The following is a 6,082-nucleotide window of genomic DNA, read 5'->3' on the forward strand; positions in this document are numbered from 1 at the left end:
CTATATGGGTGGGGTTGGGTGGGGAGGAGAATATGAATTGTTAAGGTAGGTGGGGTGTATGGGGAAGAGTGGATAGATGTAGGTGGTGAAGAATGTTGGGAATTTGTGACGTGGGGAATAGTCATCACAAAAACTAGGATTAGGAGGTAAGGTGGGAATATGGTAAGTGGGGATCCTGTGGGGTTCACAGATCCTGAGGTGATCCTGTGGGGTCCACAGATCCTGAGGTGTCAAGGAATTCCATCCCTGCACCAAATAGGCATGTAAAATGCCTTCGTGCACCATTCTGGCGTTCAAACGCCCATTGGTGCATGTTTTGGGCGTTCAGCGCCAGAAAGATGCTCTGTTCTGGCGTTGAACGCCAGCCAGATGCACCTTCTGGGCGTTGAACGCCAGCCCGTGCGTCCTCCAGGGTGAAAATTTTTTTCTTCTGTTTTTGACTCTGTTTTTAATTTTTTTGATTTTTTTCGTGACTCCTCATGATCATGTACCTAATAAAACACAAAAATAACAAAGAAACAAAATAAAATAAAATTAGATAAATAAAATTGGGTTGCCTCCCAACAAGCGCTTCTTTAATGTCAATAGCTTGACAGTGGCTCTCATGGAGCCACAAGGTGATCAGGTCAATTTAAGTGTGGTATTCCCAACACCAAACTTAGAGTTTGGATATGGGGTTTGAACACCAAACTTAGAGTTTGGCTGTGGCCTCACAACACCAAACTTAGAGTTTGACTGTGTGGGCTCTTCTTGACCTTGAACTGAGAGAAGTTCTTCATGCTTACTCTCTTTTGTCACAGAGGGGTGGCAATTTACCTTAAACACAAGGTAGTCCCCATTCAATTGAAGAACTAACTCACCTCTGTTGACATCTATCACAGCTCCTGCTGTGGCTAGGAAAGGTCTTCCTAGGATGATGCATTCATCATCTTCTTTCCTAGTGTCTAGGATTATGAAATCAGTAGGGATGTAAAGGCCTTCAACCTTTACTAGCACGTCCTCTACTATTCCATAAGCTTGTCTTATGGACTTATCTGCCAATCGTAATGAGAACAAGGCAGGTTGCACCTCAATGATCCTCAATTTCTCCATTACAGAGAGTGGCATAAGGTTTATCCCTGACCCAAGATCACATAGAGCTTTTTCAAAGCTCATGGTGCCAATGGTGCAAGGTATTAAGAACTTGCCAGGATCTTGTTTCTTTTGAGGTAGAGTTTTCTGAATCCAAGTATCTAGTTCACTAATGAGCAAGGGAGGTTTACTTTCCCAAGTCTCATTACCAAACAGCTTGGCATTCAGCTTCATGATAGCTCCTAAGTATTGAGCAATTTGCTCTCCAGTCACATCTTCATCCTCTTCAGAGGATGAATATTCTTCAGAGCTCATGAATGGCAGAAGGAGATTTAATGGAATCTCTATGGTCTCTAGGTGAGCCTCAGATTCCTCAGGATCCTTAATAGGAAACTCCTTCTTGCTTGAGGAACGTCCCAGGAGGTGTTTCTCACTAGGATTTTCGTCCTCCTCCTCCCTAGTGCATTCGGCCACTTTGATTAAATCAATGGCCTTGCACTCTCCTTTTGGATTCTCTTCTGTATTGCTTGGGAGAATACTGGGAGGAGTTTCAATGACTTTCTTACTCAGCTGACCCACTTGTGCCTCCAAATTTCTAATGGAGGATCTTGTTTCATTCATGAAACTGAAAGTGGCATTTGACAGATCAGAGACTATATTGGCTAAATTAGAAGTGTTTTGTTCAGAATTCTCTGTCTGTTGCTGAGAAGATGATGGATATGGCTTACTATTATTCAGCCTGTTGCGTCCACCATTATTAAAACCTTGTTGAGGTTTTTGTTGATCCTTCCAGGAGAAATTTGGATGATTTCTCCATGATGAGTTATAGGTGTTTCTATAAGGTTCACCTAAGTAATTAACCTCTGCCATGGCAGGGTTCTCAGGATCATAAGCTTCTTCAGAAGCTACCTCTCTAGTACTGTTGGATGCATGTTGCAATCCATTCAGATTTTGAGAGATCATGTTGACCTGTTGAGTCAACACTTTGTTCTGAGCCAATATGGCATTCAGAGCATCAATTTCAAGAACTCCTTTCTTCTGAGGTACCCCATTATTCATGGAATTCCTCTCAGATGTGTACATGAACTGGTTGTTTGCAACCATGTCAATGAGTTCTTGAGCCTCTTCAGGCGTTTTCTTCAGGTGAATAGATCCACCTGCAGAATGATCCAATGACATTTTCGAAAATTCAGAGAGACCATAGTAGAATATATCTAATATGGTCCATTCTAAGAACATGTCAGATGGACATCTCTTGGTCAGCTGCTTGTATCTTTCCCAAGCTTCATAGAGGGATTCACCATCTTTTTGTTTGAAGGTTTGAACATCCACTCTCAACTTGCTCAGCTTTTGAGGAGGAAAGAATTTATCTAAGAATGCAGTGACAAGCTTATCCCATGAGTCCAGGCTATCCTTGGGTTGTGAATCCAACCACACTCTAGCTCTGTCTCTTACAGCAAAAGGGAAAAGCATGAGTCTGTAGACTTCAGGATCAACTCCATTTGTCTTTACAGTCTCACAGATCTGCAAGAATTCAGTTAAAAACTGATAAGGATCTTCAGATGGAAGTCCATAAAACTTGCAGTTTTGTTGCATTAAAGCAACTAGTTGAGGCTTAAGCTCAAAGTTATTGGCTCCAATGGCAGGAATGGAGATGCTTCTTCCATCAAACTTGGACGTTGGCTTTGTGAAATCACCAAGCATTCTCCTTGCATTATTATTATTATTTTCGGCCATCTCCTTCTCTTGTTCGAAATTTTCTAGAAGGGCTCTTCTGGATTGTTGTAATTTAGCTTCTTTTAATTTTCTCTTCAGAGTCCTTTCAGGTTCTGGATCAATTTCAACAAGAGTGCCTTTATCCCTGTTCCTGCTCATATGAAGGAGAAGAAAACAAGAAAAGAAAAAAGAATCCTCTATGTCACAGTAAAGAGGTTCCTTATTGTTAGTAGAAGAAGAAAGGAATAAAAATGGAGAATCCAATCACAATGGTGAGGATAGAGGCAGTGATTGGAGATGAAGAGCGGTGAAGAGAAATGTTAGTAAATAAATAAAATAAATAGAAAGAGATGAGGGGGGAGAGAAATTCGAAAATAATTTTGAAAAATGGGTTAGTAATTTTTGAAAATTGAGATAAATTGTAATTAAAATTAAAACATGAAACAATTAATTAATCAAAAAGAATTTTTGAAAAAGAGAGAGATATTTTCGAAAATAGAAGAGGGAAAAGTAGTTAGGTAGTTTTGAAAAAGATAAGAAACAAACAACAAGTTAGTTAGTTGATTGAAAAAGATTTGAAATCAAAATTGAAAAAGATAAGAAGATAGTAAGTTTAGATAAGATATTTTGAAATTAAATTTTGAAAAAGATAAAATTTTTGGAAAAGATAAATTAAAAGATAAAAAGATTTAATTCAAAAATAACTTGAAATTATTTACTTCACTAACAAGAAACTACAAGATAAGATTCTAGAACTTAAAGATTGAACCTTTCTTAACAAGAAAGTAACAAACTTCAAATTTTTGAACCAATCATATTAATTATTAGTGAATTTTCGAAAATTACATATAAAGATAAGAAAAAGATTTTGAAAATAATTTGAAAAATATTTTTGAAATTTTTGAAAAATAATAAAAAAAATTGAAAAAGATATGATTTTGAAAAAGATTTTGAAAAGATAAGATTTTTAAAAATTTGAAATTTTGACTTGACTTGTAAGAAACAACTAATTTTTAAAATTTTTTGACCAAGTCAACCCAAAATTTCGAAAATTTGGAGGAAAATAAGGAAAAGATATATTTTTTTTATTTTTGAATTTTTGAGTATGAGAGAGAAAAACAACAAAAATATTTTATGCATGAAATTTTTAGATCAAAACAATGAATGCATGCAAGAATGCTATGAATGTCAAGATGAACACCAAGAACACTTTGAAGATCATGATGAACATCAAGAACATAATTTTGAAAAATTTTTGATGCAAAGAAAATATGCAAGACACCAAACTTAGAAATTTTTAATGCATGGAAAATATGAATGCAAAAATGCACATGAAAAACAAGAAACAATACAAAACAAGAAATCATCAAGATCAAACAAGAGGACTTATCAAGAACAACTTGAAGATCATGAAGAACACTATGAATGCATGGGATTTTCGAAAAAATGCAAGAAGAATTTTAAAAGCATGCAATTGACACCAAACTTAAAAATTGACTCAAGACTCAAACAAGAAACACAAAATATTTTTGGTTTTTATGATTTTCTAATTTTTTTGGATTTTTATTAATTATTTTCGAAAAACATTTTTGGAAAAACGAAAAATAAAAGAGAAAAATTTTGAAAAAGATTTTTGAAAAGAAAATTACCTAATCTGAGCAACAAGATGAACCGTCAGTTGTCCATACTCGAACAATCCCCGGCAACGGCGCCAAAAACTTGGTGGACGAAATTGTGATCACTGTTCTTTTCCAACTCGAAACAATCCCCGGCAACGGCGCCAAAAACTTGGTGGACGAAATTGTGATCACTTGTTATTTGTTTATAAAGGATGTATACTCTTATGGCACTGTTTATTTTCTTCACAACTCTGTTCAACTAACCAGCAAGTGTACTGGGTCGTCCAAGTAATAACCTTACGTGAGTAAGGGTCGAATCCACAGAGATTGTTGGTATGAAGCAAGCTATGGTCACCTTGCAAATCTCAGTTAGGCGGATTAAAGAGTAATTGTGATTATCATTAAATAAAAAGGAATAATAAAAGGGATAGAATACTTATGCAGATTCATTGGTAGGAATTTCAGATAAGCGGAATGGAGATGCTGTAGTGCTCTCGGACGCCTGCTCTCCCACTGCTTCTACTCAGTCCTTCTTACTCCTTTCCATGGCAAGCTTTGTATAGGGGTTCATCATCAACTGTGGCTACTTTCATCCTCACGGGGAAATATCCTGTGCGGCTGTCACTCGCACAGCTAACCAGTCTGGAGGCATCACCCATGGTTGATAGCTACATCCCATCCTCGCAGTGAAAGCTAATGCTCACGCACTCTGTCACAGTACGGCCAATCACCGGTTGGTTCCCTCCCCTACTGGAATAGAATCCATTGATTCTTTTGCGTTGTCACTACGCCCAGCAGGTTACAGGTTTGAAGCACGTCACAGTCATTCATTACCGGAATCCTACTCGGACACCACAGACAAGGTAGACTTTCCGGATTCCCAGGATCCTACTCGGAACACCACAGATAAGGTTGGACTTTCCGGATCCTCATAAATGCCGCCATCTATCTAGCTTATACCACGAAGATTCTGTTGGGGAATCTAAGAGATATACATTCAAGCTTTGTTGCATGTAGAACGGAAGTGGTTATCAATCACGCGCGTTCATAAGTGAGAATGATAATGAGGGTTATCTAACTCATCACATTCATCATATTCTTGAGTACGAATGAATATCTTGGAATAAGAATAAGAGAGATTTGAATAAAAGAAGATAGAATTTCATTAATACTTGAGGTACAGCAGAGCTCCACACCCTTAATCTATGGTGTGCAGAAACTCCACCGTTGAAAATACATAAGCATAAGGTTCAGGCATGGCCGAATGGCCAGCCCCCTAAACCGTGATCAATGATCTCCTCAGATGAAGAATAAAACAAAACTGAGACCAAAGATATCTAATACATTGATAAATCATCCTATTTATAATAAACTAGCTCCTAGGGTTTACATAAGTAAGTAATTGATGCATAAATCCACTTCCGGGGCCCACTTGGTGTATGCTTGGGCTGAGCTTGATCAATCCACGAGCTGAGGCTTCTCTTGGAGTTGAACTTTGAGTTATGACGTGTTTTGGGCGTTCAACTCCGGATCATGACGTTTTTCTGGCGTTTAACTCCAGAAAGGAGCGTGTACTTGGCGTTCAACGCCAAGTTGCGTCGTCATTCTTCGAATAAAGTATGGACTATTATATATTGCTGGAAAGCCCTGGATTTCTACTTTCCAACGCCGTTGAG

This window comes from Arachis stenosperma, chromosome 4 (genome assembly GCF_014773155.1).
Source record: "Arachis stenosperma cultivar V10309 chromosome 4, arast.V10309.gnm1.PFL2, whole genome shotgun sequence".
Classification (NCBI taxonomy): Eukaryota; Viridiplantae; Streptophyta; class Magnoliopsida; order Fabales; family Fabaceae; genus Arachis; species Arachis stenosperma.